General features: G+C 38.6%; 1 protein-coding gene across 2 annotated transcripts in view; it reads right to left on the reverse strand.

Annotated features, from left to right (window-relative positions):
- FILIP1 (filamin A interacting protein 1) overlaps nucleotides 1-25,938 on the reverse strand; it is a 201,132-nt gene extending 175,194 nt beyond the window's left edge. For both annotated transcript variants that reach the window (XM_036248428.1, XM_036248427.1), the window contains exon 1: nucleotides 25,550-25,938. The gene's annotated coding sequence lies outside the window, so the exon portion shown is untranslated. The remainder of the gene's footprint in view (nucleotides 1-25,549) is intronic.
- Nucleotides 25,939-27,233: the final 1,295 nt, after the last annotated feature.

Consider the following 27,233-nt stretch of genomic DNA (forward strand, 5'->3'; position numbering starts at 1 on the left):
ACTGAAAACCAACCAAGTGGAAATAAAGAATGACATCGCAAAAATAAAGAATACATTGGAAGAATGTAAACAACAGATTGGGGAAAACTGAGGACCAGATCAGTGAATTAAAAGACAAGATAGAAAAAAATCAACCAATCAGAAAACCAAAAGGAAAAAACAATTAAAAAACAGAAAGACAGCTTACGAGAACTGTGGGACAACTGGAAATGTAATAATATTTGCATCATAGGAGTCCCCAAAGAAGAAACAGAAAACTTCCCTAATTTGATGAAGGAAGAAGGCATTCAAGTTCAAGAAGTACAGAGAGCCCCAAGTAAGAAGAACCCAAACAGGTCCACACCAAGTAATTAAAATGCCAAAAATTAGCCCTGGCCGGTTTGGCTCAGCAGTTAGAGTGTCAGCCTGTGGTCCACAGAGACCCGGGTTCGGTTCCCGCTAAGGGCATGTACCTTGGCTGCAGTTTGTCCCACGCCCTGGTTGGGTCGTGTGGGTGGCGGCCACTCGATGTGTCCCTTTCACATCACTGTTTCTCTCTCTTCCTCTCTCTCCTTCCCGCTCTATCTGAGTAAAAAATGGAAAAATGTCCTCAGGTGAGGATAAAATGCCAAAAATTAAAGACAAAGAGAGAATCCTAAAGGCAGCAAGAGATAAGCAACAGGTTACCTACAAAGGAACCCCCATAAGGCTCTCAGCTGACTTTTCAACAGAAACACTACAGGCCAGAAGGGAATGGCATGAAGTAATCAAGGTCATGAAAAACAAGGATCTTAATCCAAGACTACTGTTTCCAACAAGGCTATCATTCAAAATAGAAGGTCAAATAAAGAGCTTCCCAGACCAAAATAAAAAAAGGCTAAGGGACTACATTAGCACCAAAACAGCACCACAAGAAATGTTAAAAGGACTGCTGTAATTAGTAGAAGAAATAGAAAGAAAAATATAACCACACTAAACAAAAATAGCAATAAATAAGTACATAGCAATAAATAAGTACACAGCAATAATCACCTTAAATGTAAATGGATTGAATGCTCCAATAAAAAGACACAGAGTAGCTGACTGGGTAAGAAAGTATGACTCATATATATGTTGTTTACAAGAGACTCAGCTCACAACAAAGGCTTACATAAGTTGAAAGTGAAGGGACGGGGAAAAAATCTTCCAAGCAAATGGAAAGGAAAAAAAGCTGGGTTAGCAATATTCATATCTGATAAAATAGATTTCAAAATGAAGGTCATAACTAGAGACAAAGAAGGCCACTACATAATATTGAAAGAATCTATCCAACAGGAAGCTATAACCTTGATAAACATATATGCACCCAATATAGGAGCACTAAAATATATTAAATATATTTAATATTCACTTCAAAGGAGAAATCGACAGCAATACAATCATAGCAGGGGACTTCCCTGCTGACATCACTGAAGAGATCATCTGACATCATTGGATAGATCATCTAGACAAAAAAGTAACAAGGACACAGACTCTAAATGAAGCACTAGACCAAATGGATTTAAAAGATATCTACAGAGAATTACACCCCAAAACTACAGAATTCATTCTTCTCAAGTGCACATGGGACATTCTCAAAGATAGACCACATGTTAGGACACAAACTAAGTTTCTACAAGTTCAAGAAGATTGAAATCATATCAAGCATCTTCTCAGATTACAATAGTATGAAACTAGAAATCAATTGTAACAAGAACATGGAAAGACATTGAAACACATGGAGGCTAAATAGCATGATATTAAGGAATGAATAGGTTACCGAGGAGATCAAGGAAGAAAATAAAAACTTCCTGGAAGTCAATGAAAATGAACACACAACAACATAAAATCTATGGGATGCAGCAAAAGCAGTTCTGAGAGGAAAGTTTATAGCACTACAGGCCTACCGCAAAAAAAAACAAGAAAAATTTCTAATAAACTATCTAACCTCACAACTTAAAGAATTAGAAAGCAAACAAAAAGAAAACCCCAGAGCAAGTAGAAGAAAGGAAATAGTAAAGATCAGAGCAGAAATAAATGACATAGAGACCAAAAACACAATTTAAAGGATCAATGAAACAAAGAGCTGGTTTTTCGAAAAGATAAAGACTGATGGACCCTTAGCTAGACTCACCAAGAAACAAAGAGAGAGAACCCAAATACACAAAATCAGAAATGAAAGAGAAGTAACAACTGACACCACAGAAATACAAAGGATTGTTAACAAATACTATGAACAATTATATGGCAACAAATTCGACAATCTAAGCGAAATGGACAAATTTCTAGAAACACAGTCTCCCAAAACTGGACCAGGAAGAGATAGAAAATTTGAACAGACCAATAACAACTAAGGAAATTGAAGATGTAATCAAGACTCTCCCAGTACACAAATGCCCAGGTCCAGATGGTGAAAGAAATAGCCCCTCCTGGACCTGGAGAGTATTATCCTAAGCGAAACAAGCCAAGCAGAGAAAGACAAGTATCATATGATCTCACTTATTTGTGGAATATAATGAACATAACAGTCTGAGGAACAGGGTAGATCCAGAGACGTGGAAGTAGGGTACAGACTGACAACCCTCAGAAATAAACCACATAACTTATATGCATGTACACATAACCAATGGACATGGACAACAAAGTTAGGAACAGGATGAGGGGAATGGGGAGGTGGCTGTCAATGGGGAAAAATGGAGAAACATCTGTAACAAAAATAAATTAATAAAAAATAAAAGAAAATAAAAAGAGCATATATAGCAGAAAAATATAGCTATCAGTTTTATTTGGGACAATACATATACAGTTGCCAATAAATCTACATGATAACTTTTTAAACCTTTTGTGGAAGAAGGTCTTCTATAAATATACACATACATGCAGTTTTGGCATTCTGACCTCTACAGAATACCTTATTTTTTTTAATTTAATTTTATTTTTTTAATTAATTAATTAATTTTTGTTACAGATGATTCTCCTTTTTCCCCCACTGATTCCCCCTCCTCCTCCCTCCCTGCCCTGTCCCCAGCTTTGTTGTCCATGTCCATTGTTCATGCATACATGCATATAAGTTCTGTGATTTATCTCTCCCCCACCACTCCCTCTTCTGGGAATTGTCAGTACCCCAATTCCACTTCTCTGGGACTACCCCATTCCTCAGACTGTTATGTTCATTATATTCCACAGATAAGTGAGATCATAGGATACTTGTCTTTCTTTGTTTGTCTTGTTTCGCTTAGGATAATGCTCTCCAGGTCCCTCCATGTAGTCTCAAAGGATAAGAAATCTTTCTTTCTTACAGCTGCGTAGTACTCCATCATGTACCTTATTAAGTTTTGAGTTTAAATGGAATATTTTTTATCTATTTGGCCATGTGAGTTAATCCATTAAGTCATTTTAACATAACTTCAACTTTTTCATATTAAATATGATGCATATTTATTATAGAAATTTAAAATCACACATTCCTCTTTCCAAAAAGAGTTAACTATTGTTAATATTTGTAATATAGAACTGGTCAGTTTTGCTCAGCGGTTAGAGCATCAGCCCAAGTACCAAAGAGTCACGAATTCAATTCTGGTCAAGGGCATGTACCTCAGTTGGGGTTCAGTCACCAGCCATTGTCAGGGTGGTGCAGGAGGCAGCCAATTGATGTCTCCCTCTCACATTGATGTTTCTCTCTTGCTCGCTCTCTCTCCTCCTCCCACTCTATATGAAGATAAATGGAAAAATATCCTCGAGTGAGGATTTAAAATATATATATATATATATATATTTGGAATATAGTATTCTAATTTTTCCAATAGAATCTTAAAGAAGATTTTTTTTTTATCCTCACCTGAGGACATTTTTCCATTTTTTGTTCAGACAGAGTGGGAGGGAGAGTGAGGAAGAGAGAGAGAGAAACATCGACGTGAAAGGGACACATAGAGTGGCTCCCACCCACACAACCAACCAGGGCCAGGGACAAACTGCAACCGAGGTATGCGCCCTTAGCGGTAACTGAATCCGGGTCTCTCTGGACCGCAGGCTGACACTATAACTGCTGAGCCAAACCGGCCAGGGCTAAAGGAGATATTTTTTGTAATGTATGTTTGTTTCCAATTTTTCGCTACAACAAAAATGCTGCACTGACATAGCTGTGACTTAGTAATCATCTTCAGTTAAATACCCATGCTGCATTTAATGCTACCTGTCCACTACCCCAGGTGGTTATCAAAAGGTAACCAGCCATAGGTCGGACCCAACAGTCTCATGCCTTCAAGAATAGTCAGTGTGTACACACAGAGGGAAAGAAAGTAGGATTTCTCCTCTGTAACTTGTGGGTCCCACTGAGATGCTAGTTCTTTTTTCCTTCCAAACAGTGTTTCCTCAGCAGGTCTGCAGATGAGTAAGCTGTTCAGTATGGTCCCCAGAGGAGGTACAGAGCTTCCTCTTTCCAGGAGACTATTACACTCATTAGTTATTTAAAGAAGATAATATCCGTCAAAGTTTAATTGATTTCTATTTTAAAGTGAATATAATTTAAAATTTCCCTTAAAATGTTTCTTAAGTATAAATCAATGTTGTGTGAATTGTGAATCACACACAGTCTAGGCTGGTCAATGCTAGAGAAGTGTGTGAAGATTTGATGTCACTAAGAGTGGTTAGCTTTCCCCAAGAAGGATTTTAGTTAATAACCTGAACTAATCATGGGGAGAACCTGGCAAAAAAAAACAATGGATGCTTCAGAGCTAACTCAATTGCTCTCCTAAAGTCAGCTTACTGTCGTTGTACGTGTGGAGGAAGTACATCCTCCATCGGCCTACTATTTCCTACGATGGACTACTCAGCATATGTTAATAATATAACATATTATTATACATTGTGTCACATATATTACATATATGATATTAATATATTATTAAAATAATTAAAATATTTTCTGAGGTTTAACAAGTTTAATTTTTTTATCCTCACCCAAAGACATTTTTGTGTTTTTTGTTCAGATAGAGTAAGAGGAAGAGAAAAACATCAATGTGAAAGGTACACATCAAGTGGCTGCCACCTGCACAACCTAACCAGGGCAAGGGATAAATTGCAACCAAGATATGTGACCTTAGCGGGAACCGAACCTGGGTCCCTCTGGACAGCAGGTTGACACTCTAACTACTGAGCCTAACCAGCCAGGGCTAGGTTTAACAAGTTTAAATAGCTCTGTATATGGCTTACTTTTTTGACTCTGATAATATCTTTGTGGATAAATTTTTTATTCCATAGTGAATTCCATATACAAATCAAAACTATGTAATATTAAAAAGTTCATGAGTAACTTATTTCATGAGATTGCACCTTGTTTTCTAAAACCTAGATACCTAAGTTTCAAATATACTCAAATTTTAGATGGCTAGAAGTTAGACCATGTTTTCAGAAAGAATTAAAAAATAACATGACTATATCTATAAAATGGGAATAATAATAGTTGTTATAACATGCACATAAAATATTTAACATAGTTTCTGGTATCTTGGAAGCATTCAACAAAAGTAACTATGATTATTATTATTCAGTCATTTATTTTTTCCATAGCCAATAACTATAATAGTTATATTAAAACTAAAATTGATGCATTAATGATTATCCTACTCCTTGGTATGTAGAAAAATACATAGAACATAGCTTCTGTAGTTAGGTCCAGGTCATGTACAGCATAGAAGTTTATATGTAACCTTCAATTTGGTGTGAACCAAATTAAACAAATAAATCACCCACTATTAGTGAGGAAACTAATGAGTAGAAGAAAATAATTGTATATTATCATTACTATATCATATACTCTTTTCAAGAATATCTCACAAAATGGTGTCCAATCTATTCCACATACATATTTTAAAACTCTCCTTTTAAATAAAACATTTTATGAAAAATTTCTGGAATTTAGCTGAGGATTTTATGTAACCAAGATTCTGACCTTTTCTTTGTATATTAAACACCCTTTACAATCATTGTACTCACAGCAAACTTTCCAATCTCTAAGTGTAGTTAGACACTATTTCCCTTTAAGGCACCAAATTCCATAGTAAAAAATATATATATTAAAAACCGAGAAGAAAGTCAAGTCAGACCATCTTCCTGTTCCCAAGCATCTGGTTTGACCTCCATATTGAGTGGTAATCTGTACTTTAAATTCTGTTCTGTTTTACTACAAAGTAGAAGAAATGGCAGGACCTTCCTCCAAGGTGGATATTTCTCAGAGAATGATTGGGGCTAACTGTTTTGATTGGAAATTGATAATAAGTCTTGGTGTGGAAGGTAAATTATTGATAACAAATTATTCTTTGTGAATAATTACTTTCTCTATAACATTAATAAAATTGTCTTGATTTATGTAGCTCCTATTAATGTTGAAGGATGCTCTATGACTGGTTGAAGCAGAATAACAGATAGAGGGTTCTGAAAAGAAGAAATTAAGAGAGAATGAGGAATACACCCAGAAAAGTGTGGGAAGTTGATTAGAAAGTGTGATGGAGGAGGTCCTCATGTGACAGAAGGGACAAAACTTACCCATATTAAGGCCTGATCTCAAGTAGAAAGGGAAGAAGGGGGCACAGAATTTCCACAGACACAGTGTGAGTATGTAAGGGAGACGAGCAGGGATGACGGGAAACAAGGACATGGGAATATCATTGGCTTGGCTGTTTAAAGAACAGAGAACTACCAATGGATAATGTGATGACCTCACTAACTAATGCATTGTTAGTTAAATTTCTTGGTCTAGCAATCATGAAATAGAAGTTGGAAATAAAGCACAGCTGTTGTTGTTATTCACACTCACATTCTAATCAACAGAACTATATATAATGTTTGGGCTCATTCCTCTTTATTTGTGGGTATGAGAGAAGTAAAGGCAACTCATTTGCTTGTGCCCAGCGTATGAAAAAGAAGACTTGGAAGAACAACCAAAATGATAAAGCACCATGACTCATCTCAGCACATTCTTTGCAGAACTAAACAGCAAAAGACAATCTAGATGTCCAGCTTGGTTTAAAAAGCTTAGTGCCTACTTTCACTGTGGATAAACTTCCAGGAGTGGCTTCTTCCATAAGAGGGCTTCCCCAGAAGCAAGCATAAGAATATTAGCACCAAAGGTCTTGGGTGAGATTTCACTCACATCCCTGCTTCCTGTACATTCACAAAATGTCCCTGGTCTCAGGCAAATGAGAAGCAGCTGGACATCGTCCACAGCACATACTACCCTGCAAGACCCCTCCTGGGATACACGCACAGCACACACTCTGTAAGTAACCTCCCTCCGTCCCTTGGAATAACAGACGGAACTGATGAGTAGGGCGCTGCTGGTGTTCTGAAAAGCCCGACATCTGGAAAAACCAGAGGCCTGAGGAGACAGAGTAATCATAAGCTCTTAGACAACAGGTATCTTGGGAAATAACCCAAGACAGGTAATGTTCTGGATTCTAGGGAGCTACGCAGCACAATGCTGTGGCTTGTCTGTGAATTCATGCATCTGAGTTAATAAACTGTATGGCCTTGACAAAGTCAAACTTCCCGGATTTCAACTTCCTCATCTCTCATTAAGAGGGGTTAGAGTCGATCATCTTTTAGCATCCATCAGCACCTATTTTTTCACAGTAACTCATGAACTTAACAGATTGCTCTAAACTTGAACTTTAGTTCCCCTTGCCCGGATTAGTTTAACCCTATAAAACCAGCGATTTTTGGTGTGCCGCAGAATGTTAGTACAGTGATACCTCGGTTCTCGAACATAATTCGTTCCAGGAGGACGGTCGAGAACCGAATTGTTCGAGAACCGAAGCAATGAAACCCAATAGGAAAGCGTGACTCCACAAAGCGTGACTCTCTCTCTGCACTCACACTGATGACGCAAGCAAGGCGTGCTGGGCCAAATGAACGCCATTCGGCTCATCTCGGAAGTTCGAGTTCCAAATATTTGTTCGGATTCCGAGACAAAAGTTTCTCGAATCTCCATTTGGTCGAAAACCGAGGCGTTCGAGAACCGAGGTATCACTGTAATTAGTTTATAGGTGCCAGAGATGAAAAGGATTAAAAAATCACTGCTGTAACCCTAATGATCCTGAATAGTCCCATAATGTAGTGATCAAATGCAAGGAATAACTTGCTCCAGCGACCGATTAATCCACTTGCCCCATAGTCCCTCATCCTCATGACCCAGTCATAAATATATGCATTTTGGTTATCAGATTATGTCTCAATAATAACATTTCTCAGGAAATACATTGCCATCAAGATGTACTTGGCACTTCATGATTAGGCAAAGTGGACTATGCAGCTTTGTTTCAACAATTCTAATCAAGCAAGGTCCCTCCTAGGAAATCCCATCAAGCTACTGAGGAAGAAGTCCGAGGACATAAAAAAAAAAAAACGCTAGATCTGCCAAACTTTCAGAAGTCAATGGACAATATTTGAGAACAATGGGAGGAAGAGAAAAGAATGCATTCTCAAAAGTATCACATGTATTTTGACTCTTCTATTTTTCGAAATGGAAGTATCCATATTTTTCCTCTGATTATAACGATTTTTACCACATATTGTCGAATTGCTTTTCAGGAAGCTTGTCCTAGTGGATTTTCCCACCAGCAGGATACTGGGTGTGGCAAAAGTAGGTTTATAGTTTTGAGTATGTGAAACAGTTTGTTTTGTATTATTACTTATTAACTATTGTATTATTTTCCATACGAACAACTGTAAGTCCATTTTTCACACCCGCATCATACTGGGTATAGAATCTTTTGAATCTTTGTGTGTTGGTTGAAATAACACTATCTTCTTTTAATTTGCGTTTTTAATTATCAGTGAGTTTAAGTAGTTTTTTCATTTGCTTATTACAAATTATTTATGTCATTTGTCCATTTTTCTATTGTAACTTTTTTGCTTTATTTATTTAATTGATTTTTTTTTTAGAAAGGGGGGAAGGGAGAGAGAGATGGAAACAGCGATCAGCTGCCTCGTACAACCTCTCACTGGGGACTGAACCTGCAACTCGGGCACATGCCCTGACCGGAAATCAAACTAGGACCTCTCAGTCCATGGGACGATGCTCAATCTACTGAGCCGCACCGGCCAGGCTGCTATATATATTTAAAAGAACTCTTTATATTAAGGATACTTTCCTTGATTATTTTTGTCACAAATATCTCTGTCCAGATTGCTGTTTGCATGTTAACTCTGTTTATGAGATTTTTTTTCTGTGTAAAACATTCATTCAGTTTTTATGAAGTCAATATTTCATAGCATCAAATATTTTAGTCTTTTTTTTGTCTTGCCTAGGAAGATTTTTCTCAAACGCCTATATTTTTTTTTTCCAAGTATTTCACTTTCATTTTTTTACACTTGAATTTCTGGGGCATCTAGTATGTATTTCGGTGTAAGGTATAATATAGAGATTTTATTTATTTTTTTCCAGTGATTTCAATCCCATTGATTGAAAAAAATCCATGTTTTTTCTTCTGACTTGAAATGTCTCTCCTTCCTAACACTAAATTCTAATATGTAAGTGTCTCTCTCCTTCCTAACACTAAATTCTAATATGTAAGTGTCTATTTTCTTTGATCTCCTCATGTGATGTGAACTGATTCTGACACCTCTAGCAAAGTGGCTCAGTGAGTGTGCTTTCGGGATCCCTGTTCCTACGTGGTAAGGCAACGCTTCCAACTTGAGCCTCAACACTTCCCTGGCTATTCACACAGCTGTCTTGCTCCTGCAGCAATGAGGCACTTGAAGAAGTGTTGAATATATATAAGTATTTTTTAAAGTGCACAAACTTGTAAAAGCCCTAAAGCTAATTATTTTATAGGAAGTATTTATCACCCCTTTTAGACATAAAGAGTATGGGTGATGTTGAGGATCAGAAATTTTCTGATCTTCACAAGATATGTATTTGGCTGGCTCGTTATGGCCACTACAGATTTAAGTATGATAAAAATCCATGTTGAGATCGCATCCTCTTCATCCCATTACTCTTAAAATCATTGCAGTTCTCATGTCAGTGGAAAGAATGCAACTCACCATTTTTGAATCTATGTTGACTTGTTGCAACAAATCAGGTATTCGAGCCTTTCAATCACATTCATTTCTGCTTCGTTCCCTCGGACCTTGTTTGTCAGTCTCTATCTCATAGTCAGCGTCTACAGTCCCCCTTTCCCACAGCAAGAGTCCCTTCATCCCAACTATAATCTGTGAACCAATCCCTGACCTCCCAAACCCAGGTGAGTGCTCCCACAACACCATGTATTCACTTGTCACATTGCTGTTTTCACCTGTAACCCCTATCAGAGAGTAAAGATAATATAACATTAACCATTGTATCCCAGTCCCTAGCTTGGTGCCTGACACACAGATCTCAGTGAATATTCAGTGAGCAGGGGGGACACAGAGAGCTCTGGCCCAGTACTCTCAGATTTAGCATCCTCTTGGTTGTTTTGACATTGCATTCCAGTTTTGGCATCTCACTCAGAGTCTCTAGGACTGCTCTTCCTCCAGAACTATCTTGTTTCTGAATCCCACCTTCCCGCTCTCCACCCTGGTCCTGCTGACTGGTTTGCCCAAACCCTGGCTCCCTGCCTGTGTCAAAACACAGCCATGCTCCATCTGCCTGGCAAGACACCCAGAACCTCATGTTAGGCTCGCAGACGCCAGCTGCTAACTTGGACCACTCTTTGACATCAAATGCCATACCTTTTGGATCCTGTGGTCTACCTGCTCCCAGTTCAGCACCAGTCCAGCCCCTCTCCCAGCTACATGAATGGGCCTTGGTTGACTGAGCCCAGCACATTCTTCAAGATGAGCAGACTAAGCAGATCTCAGATCTCACTCTATAATGTGTTGCTTCCACACCGCTCAAATCCTTTCAAATTCTCACACAATAGTAGCTGAAGTCCTACTCATATGAAAGTGTCTGCAAACAGATTGATATAATAATCCAAATATAAATCAAGTTGTAGGATTTTAACCATACATTTGTACTATGTGGAAAAACTGGAGCTCTGTTTTGTCTCTAATCGCTCTCTCAAAAAGGCCAAATCTTTCACTTTCCGAAAAACCACACGTCATTTTCATCTGGTTTTCCCCCTTGTCCTCTCCTCTGTTTGAGCTCAGCATTCACGTGTTCATTTTGGTACGATTCCATCGCAATACATCATCAGGAACACATGTGTTCCACTGGGACGTGAGTCCTGGAACAAGGATGTGAACGGTGATGTAAATAACAGCATCATCGGAATTCGGAGGAATAGATGCGGGAAAGAAAGTGAAATAAGGCAAAATCAAGCAACTATAATCAATATTTCCTTTGGGGGTAATGTGGGCAGTATTGATGCTGATCGGGACTTCAGTTGTATTAATCAGCTGGAGCTGTCGGCAGAAACACTAATTAAATGGCAGCTGTTGCTTTACCACTTGTAGGGGAGTGGAGCGATCCTGACTCTAAAATAGAGTTCCCAGGATGAGAACATTGCCAGCTGGTAAACCACAAGAGCCTGGATGTGTTCTTTTCATGAGTTTTGTGGCACATGAGTGAAAAGATGAGGGGCAAACATTTGCAATTAGACTTGTGTCGATAGTTCTGTTTTATACAACTGTATTTAAATAAAAGTTCTAGTTTGCTATTGGAAATACATGTGGGTCATGGCAATCATAGCTACAGAGTCCAGCTTCCACTCACTTCATTATGCATTGGTTATCCTCTGATTCTCTAATGAACATTTAAAATGTTTGTTGATTTTTCATTTGCATTGTTATAAAAGTCATATGTGACCATTAAAGGTTTAAAGAATACTGAGAAGCAGAGAAACAATCACTCATGATCACTGATTGTTATTCCCATATTTATAAAAACAAAATATATATATATGTACATATATATGTGTGTGTGTGTGTGTGTATGTGTATATATATATATATATATATATATATATATATATATATCAAGTCAGTGGAAACTGGTTTACTTTCTCAATTCCAGGACATTTAATGGATTTGATTTAACAAACATTTACTGAGCATTCATTTTGTGCAATGTGATTTTAAAAATAGTTCCAAGGTATACCTGAATCTATTTATCATGTTTAATTCTTAATTTACATGTAAATATTTATCATAGAATAATCATAATAATCTCTCACTTTTTGTTTGGTTTCTATTGCTTAGAAAAACCCATGCTATAGTATTTGCCATTGCAGATTTTTATCTTAGTAAAGTTCATTCAACCAGACAATGCATATAGATATTCCCCTATTGCGAAAAAGCCTGTTCTGTAAAATTTCAAACTTACAGAATCAGTCAGAAAATTAAGTCTGTACATGCTACCTAAAAATGTAGACTTTAACAGGTCTTCCAAGCACGCTGACCCACTGGCCAGCCAGTTCCATGGAACAGACCAGCTTGTTTCCAACGCACCTGCTGCCAGAGGAGAAGCAAAGTGATTAATCCCTTCCTGTTGTTGCTAATATCATGAAAGTTAGGGGCTGGTATAAAAATTCAGACAGGGGAAGCCCAGGGAAAATATTAACCCAGCCAAACTCATGGAACTAGGGGAAAAGCCACGAGTCTTAACAGGAGAGTGGAGTTTGCAGTTAGAATTTCCATGGAAAGGTCAAAAGAAGATATGCCCCAAAGGAAGGCAGAAAATATTATGTTTGTCCACAAGGAAAAGAGGAAAGACAAGACATAAGAAACAAAGTCACTGGGGAAAATGAGTCTCTAAGAAAATGTGTTGCTTCTCATTGGCCCACTTATTCAGAAAATAGAAAGAAAGCAAGGACTTGATCTCTAGTCAAGCAGGTAACCCAGTTAGTAAGGCCAGATGCCATAAGACCCCTGATGCTAAAACAGGGAATCAGCTGCCATTCAATACATTATGTACTCAGAGTTGCCTCTAGAGCAGCAAAGTGATTAAAAGATTAAGAGCACAAATTGAGAGTCCAATTGCCTGGACTCAAATCCCAGATCTGCCACCTGCTTATTGGGAGGGGGAGGGGAGTTCCTAACCTGTAAAACGTAGAGTATATGAATATCTGCCTCATGGGATTGTCAGTATTTAATGCACAGAAAGCATTGATTAAATATTGGCTACTTGGTTGTGCATTATAATCACGTGATAGAAAGGGTAAGAGCCTAAGACTCGGACGCCTTTGTGACTTCTGCCAAGTGATTTCTGTTCCCTCCTCCTAGTACTTGTCTTCTTTAAAATGATGAGATTGTACTGGATAACTGATTCGCAACCCTGGATCACATTAAAATCACATAAAAGCTTCTAAAATAGATCAATACTTGGGGACCTACTCAAGCCAACTTGAATCTGAACCTCTGGGGTATAGCCCAGACTTCTGCATTTTAAAGCATCCCAGGTAAATCTGATGCACAGAATTTGAGTTGAGAACCACAAGACTAGATGATCTGAGAGCTCCAGGTGAGCTGAGTCTAGAGATTTCCACCCTCACAGTTCCCTGATGGGTATGGGTAGCTCTAGGACCAAAACTCTGTGATCATCAATAGCATGAGACTCAGAGACTCCTTTCCTCCTTGAAATTAGTCCGGGTGCAGAGTTGCTAAGAGAACTGGGAGCTCTTACAGAATGTCTTAGATAACCCTTGAAAAAATATAATAAACTCTTAATATCTCCCATTGAAGAGGCATTAGTTAAAGATTAATGTGGAAATTTTTACAAGGTTTTGTTGCCAAGACAAATTTAGAATAACTGAGAGAAAAAAAAAAAAATACTGCCAGAAGTCAACCAGTCAAGCCCTTTGTCTCCAAAGGATATAACACTAATTCTTTCCCTTCTGTGACACTGTTACACTTTTTTACATTAAGACAGGAGAGAACAAAAGGGAAATTCTGAGTTTATTTGTCGTAAGAAAGTCAGGAGAGATCATGTAAAAGAAACAGAGGGCCTTGATGAAGTGTGATATATCACTACCTTTCTTTTGAGTTAAATAAGTCTATGTCACAGAGCAAAAAGTATTTTTGCTTCAGGAAGATGTTTAGCCTGTCAGGGCAGTAGTGGTATAAGTCCTGTGCATGGACTCATGAATGTGTATAAGTGTGTTGGGAGGATTGGGGTATGCCAGTATAGTTGTGACAAGATACTGTTTTCAATTCATAGAACAGAATTTCTCAAAGGGTAGAGATTCATTTTGTTATGTGTTTACTTCACGTGAAAAATTCATCTTTCTGGGATATTCAATCCACCACCTGAGATATTTGATACATTGGAAAAGTAGCATAAGAAAAAGCAAAGCATTATCTGCTCCATCAAAATTTTATTAGAACTGCTCTTTTATTTCAGACACTTGCAAAAGTTAACTGCCATACGTGTAAATAGAAACTCAAAAATTCCAGTTATATCCAATGGCAGACATTTATCTTCATTAAAGGGAATTCATGGTTAATAAAGATAAAATAAAGAAAATATCAAATAAAAAAAACTCATGCCATTGCTCCACAGTAGCAAACCACTAGCTGAAAAGTATCAGGTAACTTTCCTTAAATTATTGCAAGCTGTTTTGTTTTTTTGAAGGAACAACAATTGTGCCAGATTGACTACTCACCACCTAAACCAAGTCATTGGGAGCTTTTAAGCTCTTATCTTGAACGAGACCTTCTGTCCCCTTCCTCACTGCCTCTTCCAACCAGTACACACATACCACCAAAGGCTGCTTCAAGGAATATTACTACCAATAGCTGGAATCCGTATTTTGTATGACTCTTCCTTTGTGTGTGTTAATCCTCACCTGAGGATATTTTTCCATTGATTTTTATTTTATTTTATTTATTTATTTATTTATTTATTTATTTATTTATTATTATTTTTTAATCCTCATCCGAGGACATTTTTCCATTCTTTACTCAGACAGAGCGAGAGGAAGAGAGAGAGAGAGAAACATCGACGCGAAAGGGACACATCGAGTGGCTGCCACCCGCACAACCAACCAGGGCCAGGGACAAACTGCAACTGAAGTACATGCCCTTAGCAGGAACCGAACCCGGCTCTCTCTGGACCACAGGCCGACGCTCTAACCACTGAGCAAAACCGGCCAGGACTTTTCATTGATTTTTAGATAGAATGGAAAGGAAGGAGGAGGGGGGAGGGAGTGAGGAAGGGACAGAGAAACATCGTGGTGAGAGAAACCTATCAATCGGTTGCCTCCTACATGACCCTGGCTGGAGCTAGGGATGGAATTCTCAACCTTTCATTCCACAGGCTGATGCTCTAACCACTGAGACAAACAGGCCAGGGCTGTAGGACTCTTTCTTGAACCTACTTAACAAACTGAATGCTTCTGGCCAAGGCAGAGATCTGCAGAGCATTTCCAATGTTAACGGTAGAAGGTGGGGTTCTGAGCTGTCATCAGGAGCGATAACAAATCAGAACCCCAGTGGTATCAAAGGATCTGGCTACAACAGTAGCCATATAGTTCATAAATTCAAATGCTCAGTGGCATCCTCTCCAAGGGAATCAATTCAGCAATGTGGAAGCCAGGAACCACGTTGCTCCATCAATAGCTGTGGAAGAATAGCTTCTGCAACCTAGTGCCCCAAGCGTAGCTCTTCCTGAGTCGCTCAAGGAAGTGCGTAGGGAAATGCCCACTGACCACTGAAGCTCCTGGGGCCACCTCGGAACCCTGGAGAAGAGCCCAGTTCGCCTTGTGACCCTGAATCTTTTTATTATTTGCTCTTAGTGAATCTCTTCAGACTATAAGGGCAGCTAACCCTCTGCAGTGTCACATTCAACACCTTTCATTAAAACATCTCACAGTCATCTGGGGGGAGCTCTCCCTTGAACAACTACCTATATTATAAGAAAGTGGTTGAAGATATGGGCTAAATAAGGTCAAGCTGCCTGAGTCTGAATTTCAAATCTACCATTGGGCAGTCACCATCCATAAGACTCATTTTTCTAATTCATAAAACAGAGATTAAGCCCTGGCCGGTTTGGCTCAGCGGTTAGAGGGTCGGCCTGCGGTCCGGAGAGACCCGGGTTCGGTTCCCGCTAAGGGCACGTACCTTGGTTGCAGTTTGTCCCCGGCCCTGGTTGGGTCGTGTGGGTGGCAACCACTCGATGTGTCGCTTTCACGTCGATGTTTCTCTCTCTCTCCCTCCCTCCCACTCTATCTGAACAAAATATTGAAAAATGTCCTCGGGTGAGGATAAAAAAAAAAAACACAGAGATTAAGATAGTGCCTCATAGGCTTGTTCTGAAAAGTAAATAAAATCATCCATGTACAGTGCTTGGCACAATGCCTAATACAGTCGTCCCTTGCCTCTTTGCGCTTCCCCCTTCACGGCCTCACGCTATTGCGAGACAATACTATACTATATTTGAAAAAATCACGGTAGAGTGAAGCCGCTAAAGTCGAAGCACAAAGTGGCAAGGGACGATTGTATGTAAAGAATCCTACTTCGCGGAAATTCATTTATCACGGTAGAGTGAACGGATTGACCATGATAAACAAGAGCTGACTAGACAGTATATGCTAGCTATTATTATCATTTATATATACTAAGTAATTTTATATAACTATATAATACATTTATTATGTAGATAGTATATGTTATATGTAGCTATTAATACCATTATTTTGTCTGTTATATTATTATATATAAGAATTGGACATGCAGCCCTGGCCGGTTTGGCTCAGCGGTTGGAGCATCAGCCTGTGGACCAGAGAGGCCCGGGTTCGGTTCCCACTAAGGGCACGTACTTCAGTTGCAGTTTGTCCTTCACCCCGGTTGGGGTTTTGTGGGTGGCAGCCACCCGATGTGTCCCTCTCACATCAATGTTTCTCTTTCTCTTCTTAAAAAAAAAAAAGAATTGGACATGCAGATGTCCCAGTCATTAGTAGGAACATTTGGTATGCTGGGCAATGATCAGTGGAATAAACAGGATGTAAAAGGTGAGGATATGTTACTCAAAGTTGAGGGGCCCCTAAGAAGCGAATTCTACCAAAGCAGCTGGCTTCCGTAAGGACAGTGAAACAACAGGCTGTGATCAAAGCAGCTGGTTTGGTGATGTCCAAACCAGAAGAGGATACCTATTAAGACAGCATATGAAAGTTAAGTTCATGTGTGAGGCCGCTCCCTCATCCAAATACCAGGCTGCTCTGCAAGCAGGTGTCACTTGCTAAACTGTTAACGAAACACAAAGAGCCTTGAACACCTCCAGTGTCACATTTCAAGACTTACAGAATAACTAGGAAAAATCTGAGCTGGCAAAACTCTTCCTGCCTCTCGCTGGCAAGCAGACCATCTTTGTTTTCCATTAGTGTGTGTTGTCGTCACAGTAACTGCAAGGTTCCAAATCCAGGCCCGTGGTGTCATTTCCTCACGCACTTAGGCTGCCACACTGAAATAGCAGTATGAACTCAGCAATGCCTCTTCCTCTCCTGGTGTGCTGTGGTACCCCAGTCAAGGGAGCAGGCCCTGAAATGAGCTACTTAAGACATAAGTAGATTAAAGGAGATATAAGGAAAAATAAAGTCCATTTATCCTTATTACTGTATTGCCTGAGACTCATGTGTGTCTTTGAGTAATAGAGAGACAGAGACAGAGGGAGAGAGAGGCTGTGTGTGTGTGTGTGTGTGTGTGTGTGTGTGTGTGTGAAAACCTTGTTTTTGCAAAGCTCTTTTAGATAAACAAGGCAAGTTGGCAATAACTTGATTATCGTGGTGATGTCAGCAATCTACTGTTTTCAATCAAGTTGTCTTTTGGCTTTAAATATTTAGCAAATCACTCTTTAAAGAATGCATTTGGCTAACTCACACATGCCCATGCCATGACTTTCTTACACCTTTTCCTTACAAAGATAAGCAGCAGGGAATGCATTTCTTCAAAGTTTCTTGGGGAGATCACAGTTATAATTATTGCAGGACCAAAAAAAGACTGTTTTCAAGTGTAGACATATAAGGTCCTTGGCTAGTGAAGCAACAATAATAATCGTCATCTCTGTTTTGGTAAAGGAGGTAGGTGGCAGCATTTAAGCAAGAAAGAAATAGAAAATCCCTGAACCTCAAGGACTCAAAGTCAGATTACTGAAGATAAAGTCTGCATAACATTAAGAATTCTTTCTAGTCTGCCTTTCACAGACCTCAGAAACACATAAATCACCCAATATTATGAACAATGTCACCATTTCCCAAAAAGGAAAAGCAACACCAACCTCCTTTTGACTGTTCAGTGCTGCTGTGGCTTGAACAAAGCTCTCAGGGACTGGGGTGCTGGTTAATGTCATGTTTCTTCATCTTTCTGCTGGGACTTTCGCAAATTCTGCAATCAGCTGGTTAACAGCCAACTAGAGCTGCTCAACTCATGCTTGACTTTCCCTTTTCTAAGTTACTCCACAACTCCCTGCATGGCCTTTGAAATAAACCGCCTCAGCTCCTGCCACAGGGAAAGTGGTATTCTGCCTGCAGCCTTTTCCCTTCTCTGCGAGCTAAAGAGTAGGCCTGACCATTTAAGGACAAAGAATTTAATCCCGTATGTTTTCTTAAGGTTCCTATATTTTTGCCCTCGAACCTTTTTTTTTAAATCCTCACCCGAGGATATTTTTTCCATTTATTTTCAGATAGAATGGGAGGGAGGGAGAGAAAGAGAGGAAAGGGGAGAGAGAGAGAGAGATCAATGTGAAAGAGCCATCAACCGGCTGCCTCCCACATGACCCCGACCAGGGTCAGGGATGAACCACAACCGAGGTATGTGCCCTTGACTGGAATTGAACCCAAGACTCATTGGTTCTCAGGTTGATGCTCTAACCGCTGAGTTAAACCGACCAGGGCTGCCCTAGAACCTTTAAAAAGTATTTTGCAAAGCCAGGAAAAAATTGTCTCTTTATTTTCTTTCTTTTCCTTCTTCCCTTCCTTCCTTTCTTTCTTTCCACAACGAGGTTTTCATTAGAGAATGACAATCATGAACCTCAGTTTGCCTTCTCTTTTAGAAAGTCATTCTTCCTATTGAGAAACATAAAGCAAAATGGACTGTTACTACCCTACAGAAGATTTGTTGGCACTAAAGCTACCAAGAAACTTCCACACTTATAAGTGTTTTATATACATCTGTTAAATTAAATATACAGAACAGTCATCACCCCATAATGTATACACACATAGCTATGATATAACACTTTTTCTGTTCATCTTGGATTGTACTTTCTTGTCATGTTTAAGAAGAATGAATAGGATTAAGGGCAATGAATAGCAAGAATTCATTTCCATTTGGTAAGGTTGAAGCTAGCATGAGATGACCTTTTTTGGTCTTTTTATTTGTATCTGTTACTAGGTTAGTAAAACAAAACAAAGAAATAAAGTATGATAAATTTAATAATATATTTCTCCATGGAAGAAGAAGTCTCTGTTGCCATACATTACCCAGTGTAGTCAGCTATAAAGAAGACACCCAAGCACCAATATATAAACACACTTTATCCCCAAGTACAAATATAGAAACCATAGAATAGTTTATGCTGTTGGTGATGTCTTAGCCTTTTTAGCGGTGATTCTATGAGACAGCAGACTGCTGAGTGATAGGGAGAGTTTGAAATATAAATTCCATACTAAATTATTGGCTGGCATTCAAACTATGTCTGCTTAGAGTACCCAGGAGCAAAGTATGTCCCAAACAGGATTCCAAATTTAAACAATACATTCTTTTGTGTGTGTGTTTTTTCTTTCTATGATCTATGAACTTGAGTTCACAGATTATCTGTATCCAAAAAGTTTGTGTGCAACAAAGACTAAAATAAACAGATAACTACATTTACAATGTGGTAATAAAGCAATAACAACTTAAATTTATTGAAAAGTCTACCAGGCAACTATAAGTTTTATTAACTCATTTAACCTTTAAAACAGTTCTATAAGGAAAATAGTATTATTATCCTTGTTTTACAGATGAGAAAACTGAGGTACAGGGAGTAATTTTTGCCCAAGGTTACAGTGAGCTGAAATCTGAACTCAGGTCCATGGTACCAGCCTTTCCTGCCTCCTCCATACCAATAAAACATGTCCTTGTTGTTATGTCATCAACTCAGATTTGGGGAAACAATAGGTATTTTACTAGCTTATCTTTTATTCTATTGCTATATGCATTAAAAATAAACAAACATGCTTCAGGCTTTAAAATGTCATTTTTCTAACAAGCTGTTACCAATCTTTTTTCTCTTAAACTTTTCTGCTGAAATAAATCTCAATCTATACTTACCCTCTAACTTCCCATGATGTTGCTTTAAAAAAAATTTTTTTTTTACCCTGGCTGGTTTTGCTAAGTGGTTAGAGCTTCGGTCTGCAGACCAATGAGTTGTGTGTTCCATTCTGGTCAAGGGCACTTACCTCAATTGTGGTTTGTCCCAGGCCCTGGTCAGATCATGTGGGAGGCAACCAGTCAATGTAGCTCTATCACATCGATGTTTCTCTCTCTCTCTCTCTCCCCCTTCCTCTCACTCTATCTGATAATAACTAGAAAAATATCCTCAGGTGAGGAATTAAAAAAAAAATCTTTTTCCCTTTATTGATTTTTTAGAGAGAGGGGAAGGGAGAGGGAGAGAGTGATGGAAACATCGATGAGAGAGAACATCGATTGGCCACCTCCTGCATGCCTGCCCCCCACTGGGGATTGGGCCCACAACCTGGGCATGTGCCCTCACTGGCAATTGAACCAGTGACCTGTTGGTGGTGCATGGGTCGATGCTCAACCACTGAGCGACACCAGCTGGACTGATGCTGCTTTTCTAAAACCCACATGTTTAGAAAACTAAGATGAGACAAATTAGTGAAAATGAGGATTAAACAAACTCTGTAAAATCCTATTTCTTAGGTCATCTACCTGTTTTATGAAGAAATACTAATCTTCAAAAGAGAAAGAAATCACCACAATTAGCATTTGTTTAGGATGTGTATTTTACAACAAAATTTTACATCTAAGGAATAAGTAAAAATTATAACCACAGGAAAACTACTGGTAAAAGAATATATTCAATATTTTATAAATTATTTTGAAAAAAAATCCAATAGTGATTCTTGCTGAACACCCATTTAGAAGAGTGATTTTAACCTGCTTGGCCATCTTAAAATATAAAAAGAATGCTTTTCTTTTGATCGACACACAAAAAATTGTTTCAAAGTCATTCTTGCTTTATCTCACATAGTAAGTCTACAGGTTTCATAAGTGATTACAAATAAAACTCAGAAATATCTCTTTAAGTATCCAGGGAAAAAGAAAAAAGATATTACATGACATTTAAATATTTTAATTCTCGAGGCCAGATCCTAATTCGTGATGACCAGCAAATAGAAGAAGCCATCATTTAAATGAATAGTGTCAAAGGTAACTATAAATGGGATCTGATAACAAAAGATGACAAAAGTATATGCATTATAGCATTTAAAGGTCTATGTGCATACACAGGACATGCATGTATATATCCAGTCTTTATATATACCCCTTTCTATTTCATTCTCGAGAGGTACATACATCATCTCCACAATCAGGTACATGAGCATACTTATAATTTTTCTGGGCATGGGAAAACTATGAAGACTTTCATAAAAAAATTTTTAGATAAAAAGCTATTAACCAGCCCTGGCCAGTTTGGCTCAGTGGTTAAAGTGACAGCCGGTGGACTGGAGAGACCCAGGTTGGGTTCCCACTAAGGGCACATACCTTGGTTGCAGTTTGTCCCCGGTCCCGGTTGGGTCGCATGGGTGGCAGCCACTCGATGTGACTCTCTCAGGTCGATGTTTCTCTCTCTCACTTCCTTCCTCTCTCCCTCCCACTCTATCTGAAGATAAAAATGCAAAAATGTCCTTGGGTGAGGATAAAAAAAAAAAAAAAGCTATTAACCATAATTACAGTTTCTTTTCTTGATTTTATACTTATCTATACTTTCTTACATATTCATCATCAGAAATCAAGAGCCAAAATGTTAATAAAACTTCTACAATGTGTATGGGGCTGAAAAGCTTCAAAGCCAAGTGATGCTTAGGACAATGCTTTGTACCTAATCGTCTTCCTAATATGGTTTGGATTTCAAAGAGGCAAACCCTGCTTCAAAGTACCCTGATGCTAACGGAGCATCAAACTGCCTAAACCAAGAAGGATTTCTTCTAAAACACATGGTCCTGGAAATCATTGTGAAAGTGGAAGACACTGATCTGGGTTTTAAAAAGTGAACAAGGTCTCTAAGGAAAAGAGATGAAAGGTGTTCCAGGCATGGGGAATGAATTGGGCAGGAGTAGAACACTGAAATGTGTACTGTGCATGTGTTTGAAGAATGGCCCAAAATCTGAAATATCTGAAGCAAAGAGGCAAACACTTGTTGAGTAGTAGGAGCTGAGACTAGAAAAGTTAAGTACGTGCCAGATGATGGAAGGTTTTCAAAATACCCAGCCTAGGTGTTTGGCAGCAACAATGAGTCCCAGAAGATAACTGAAGAGTAAAGAGACAAGCGTAGCAATGCTTTAAGAAAATTAACCCCATGGTCATGGGCAAGATGGTTAGGATGTCAATGAGGGGTAGAAGGGGAGCACCAGTGGTATTGCCCGAACTGAGGGTGAAGGGAGGGGGCCTTGGTGGGGTGGGAGACATGGTGATGGGATTTAGCAGCTCTATGGTAAAAGGGACAAGAGGATTACAAAATAGCACAGATGTAACTTGAATGAACAGGAGAACAGAATCTGCGTGGTCCGTGGAGTTTGATTGTTCATATACTGGAGGAAAGTACATGTTCTAACTGAGCTACTTTTGATTCTCAGGAGTAAATGTACAGCAGTAAAGATGATAGAATTTTAATTCATCAGGAAACATGGTTTTCACTCAGGGCCAAATGCCGCACTCAGTTATCTACACACTGTTCCTTTGACTCCGAAAGGAATCACATGCCTAAAACTAACGGTAGATTCATTGATACATCTGGTAAGGGGTAAATATCTAAAACCTAAAAAGAAATTATAAAACTCAACACCAAAAAATAAACAAACAATCCAATTAAAAAGTGGGCAAAGGACCTGAATAGACATTTCTCCAAATAGGGCACACAGATGGCCAATAGACATGTGAAAAGATGCTCAATGTCACTAATCATCAGAGAAATGCACATAAAAACCACGATGAGATATCACCTCACATCTGTCAGAATGGCTATCATCAATAAATCAACAAACAACAAGTGTTGGTGAGGATGTGGAGAAAAGGGAACCTTTGTGCGCTGTTGGTGGGAATGCAGACGGATGCAGCCACTGAAAGCAGTCTGGTGTTACCTCAAAATATTAAAAATGGAACTGCCTATGACCCAGCAATTCCACTTCTGGGAGTATATTCAAAGAAACCTGAAACACTAATTCAAAAGAATATATGCCCCCCTCTGTTAATTACAGCATTATTTATAATAGCCAGGATTTGGAAGCAGCACAGTGTCCATCTGTAGATGAGTGAATAAAAAAGTTGTGATACATTTACACAACAGAATACTACTTGGCCATAAAAAAAAAAAAAGGAAATCTTACCTTATGCAACAACATGGATGGACCTAGAAAGCATTAATGCAAAGTGAAATAAGCCAGTGAGAAAGGTAAGTACCACATGATTTCACTCATATGTGGAATCTAATGAACAAAATAAACTAACAAACAAAATAGAAGCAGACTCATAAATAGAGAACAGACTGACAGCTGTCAGAGGGGAGGGGAACTGAGGGGCTGGGTGAAAAAGGTGAAGAAATTTTTTTTTAAAACCTCAGTGACACAGACAACAGTATGGTGAATACCAGAGGGGAAGGAGGCTGGGGGGAGGCAGAAAAGGGTGTAGAAGGAACAAATGGTGATGGAAGGAGACTTGACTTGGGGTGGTGAACACACAATACAATATACAGATGATGTATTATGGAATTGTACACCTGAAACCTATATAGTTTTATTAACCAATGTCACCCCAATAAATCCAATTTTTAAAAAGCTTTAATAAAATAAAATTACATTGCAGGGACTGACTTGCAACCTCCCCAATGTTAAACTGCTTTGCCTCAGAGAATTATTTTAAAAAATAGATTTTGGCCTTACATGTACATTTGTAAGCCAACAATGTGACCCTTCCTAAGATAAAAACAAGAAAAATGTAGAGTATTTTGTTCTGACTTTTCAAAACTCAGGAAGATACTTCATCTCCACTAGGGCACCAACAATTTCATTCTCGGATACCAAAGGTTACCCGAGTGCACTGTACACTATTACATATATACATTCATTATGTATAATTAACTTCATGCACTTTTTAAACTATTCATAGAAAACAGAATTTTGAAACATAATACATTGTATGTACTATTTCATTTTCCTGAACATATGATATATAAGCTTTAATTAGTTTTTCTTAAGATAGGAACATCTACTGAAAAGTTTGATACCTTCTTATTTGCCAACAAACAGTGTGTTCAAAACTGATCTTGGGTAAATTCTTTCTTTAAATTGACAAAAAATTCCTTTTAAAATATACATCTGTATCTTCTGTGATATTATCCTTAAATTAGAATATTCATTCAAATTACCATGTTCATTTAAAAGAGCAAACTTCTTACACAAATCCAACCCAACTACAGATACCAGGTGTCAACAGTAACCACATCACCAATGTACAGAGATAATTTTTGTCGGATTCAATGTGAAAACTAATGAAAACTAATCACTTCTGAGAAGAATGCATGGCAATTCATGGGAGGGGAGAGAATATGCTAACAGATGGGAGGAGGATCTCCTTCACTCAACAGTAAACACACTATACACACATACATATCACTTAAGAAAAGATCTTTTTTTCTAATAAATTCAATTTTAGTTTTGAAAATCAGAATCTGTTTTATCTATGTACAAGCAATTACTCAATTTGTTTTTTAAAAAAAATGCAAAATAATACTTTCCTGAGTAGTTTGTATTCAGCAACTGCAAAAGCAGTGATTTAATACCAGGCATATTTTGTGCCTAGTCAGAAGCATTTGGGGCGGCTGTAATGTAATGAGGTCAGAACCAGCACAAGGTGTACCGGTGTAATCAGAGAATCCGGCAAAGGGAAAAGCAGATAGCAGCATGTCAAAAGTACAGCAATACAAACACCATGTAGGGCTTTCCTCCCATTTACCACACAAGTTGCTCAGCTAGTTTCAGTAAGCTCTTTGGCTTCTAGGGAAAATATCCCTTCCACTTGTTAGCCATCCTACCTGTGAAAGGAGCTGTGAAATCATCCTTTGTCACATCTCTGTTACCTGCCAAAGAATGATAACTTGGCAGAAATATTTTGATGGCTATTAAAACATCATAACCTTTGCATTTACAATGGAACCGGCATAGTTCTGAGAAAGGCATGATGTTTCTTGTTCTTTAAAAATAATTCACAATGATTATCATAATTCCTAAATGTGCTATCACATAGTAGAACAGTCAGAATCAAAGGAAACAGACAACACAGAATCATAGAGAACTCTTTTCTTGTGGAAGAAGAAATTTCTTAAAAGGAATAAATAGCTTTATTTTGCTCTTACCTGATGGCAGCTCCTTTAACCAAGGGTATGTCCTTTATGGGGGTAGCTTATCCTTTGAAGAACCCAGTGGCTTGTCCCACAGCCCAAGAGAGACTGGAGTCCTGGAAAACTATCCAGCCCAAAAGAATACAGAAGAAAAAGCTTTTCCCACTTTCTTTCCCAGGACTAGCCAATAGCTGAAGTCATGCAGGAAACTGAGTGGAGAGAAGGGGAAAGCAGCTTCTTCTCCCTGAAATCCCGATCAGCAGGAATTGGAGGCTGTTGGATATCTCCCACCCAGACTTTTGTTTAAAAGTTTTTTTCAACTGTTGCTAGGTGTTGTTGGGTTCTGAGATTAGGTTTCTCGTCTTCTGCTCCCTGCACAACACCGTCAGAGCAGTGACTTTGTTGAGGAGCTGGCTTGCGCGTGCTATATTTAACCAGTGTTCTCAGCAAGTCAAGCCTGTCAACAGCTGAGAAGTTTGGAGCCGGCTTTACTCGGTTCCTCGGCAGCTGGGTTATCAGTGGATAGAGTTCTGCTCGCCCTGTGAAAGATTGCAGGGAAACCGGCAGTCCCTTTTAAGGACTTCTGCTCATTCCACAGAGGTAATTATTATTTGAAGCTCTTAGGTTGTGATTTGGGGCTTAGGTTTTAAAATCTGAAAAGAATCAAACAGCAGCCATTGTCTTCAGCAGAGCATTTTACCTATACAATATTCTTCTCCATTAGGCTTTCTTAGATAAATGTTCTTAAATTTAAAAAAAAGTAAAAAGCTCTTATGTAAAAGTGTATCATGACTGTTGGGAAAAGTCACAGTAAGAGATGATTTCCAGACTGTTTTTATATTGATATGTTATATTCACAGCTAGGTGGCTTACTTTCCCAGTCATATCAGACTTGACCAGCTTATATACCTGAATGTTATCAAAGCAAGGTTACCATAAAGGAAGGTCTGTAACACTGTTTTTGAAAGGAGTAAAGTTAAGAGAAAATCCTACCATTCTCACTCAGGTCATTCATTCAAAGTGAGAAACGGAGAACACTCCGGGAAAACTAGGACTTGAGACACCGCTAGTTGTTGACAGCTTTGCCTCATTGTTAACCCTCCAGTCTCCAGAACCAGAAAAGGGTCAATTCTACCCTGAACTCCAACATGAAGAATAAATGTCTCAAGATATTTTATTTGCTTTATTCTATATAATAAAATAGTATGAATCTGCCAAGATTAAGACACATGAAAAAAAAAATGTGGTTAGTTCTTGGAACTGTCTTATTAATTACTTATATGAAATTAACAGTGAGAGGAACTGAGAGATCCTTTTAACCACAGGTAAAATAGGAAGTCACGTCACACACACACACACACACACACACACACACACCAATATTGGTTAACACACTAGAATATTGCCCTGACAAAAATTTCACCAACACACCATTATAAAGGTGACCCCCCCCCCCCGCCAGATCAATTTATCAGTTTAAAGATAGCCCTTTTTTGACATGCAAACTGCAGTTGAACCAAGGAGACATTTAAAGGCACAGATTTAATAATATCTTAGGTGGTGCATACTTGCAGTAAGTGGCATATGTCTCTCTGGGAAAGCTACCACTTTCCACAAGAAGGGAGTGTGTGTGTGTGTGTGTGTCCTTCTTTATAAAGAAATGACCCTTACCTCCAAGGTTAGCTGACCTCCAGCACCT

The sequence above is a fragment of the Molossus molossus genome, unplaced genomic scaffold (assembly GCF_014108415.1).
Source record: "Molossus molossus isolate mMolMol1 unplaced genomic scaffold, mMolMol1.p scaffold_m16_p_8, whole genome shotgun sequence".
Taxonomy (NCBI): domain Eukaryota; kingdom Metazoa; phylum Chordata; class Mammalia; order Chiroptera; family Molossidae; genus Molossus; species Molossus molossus.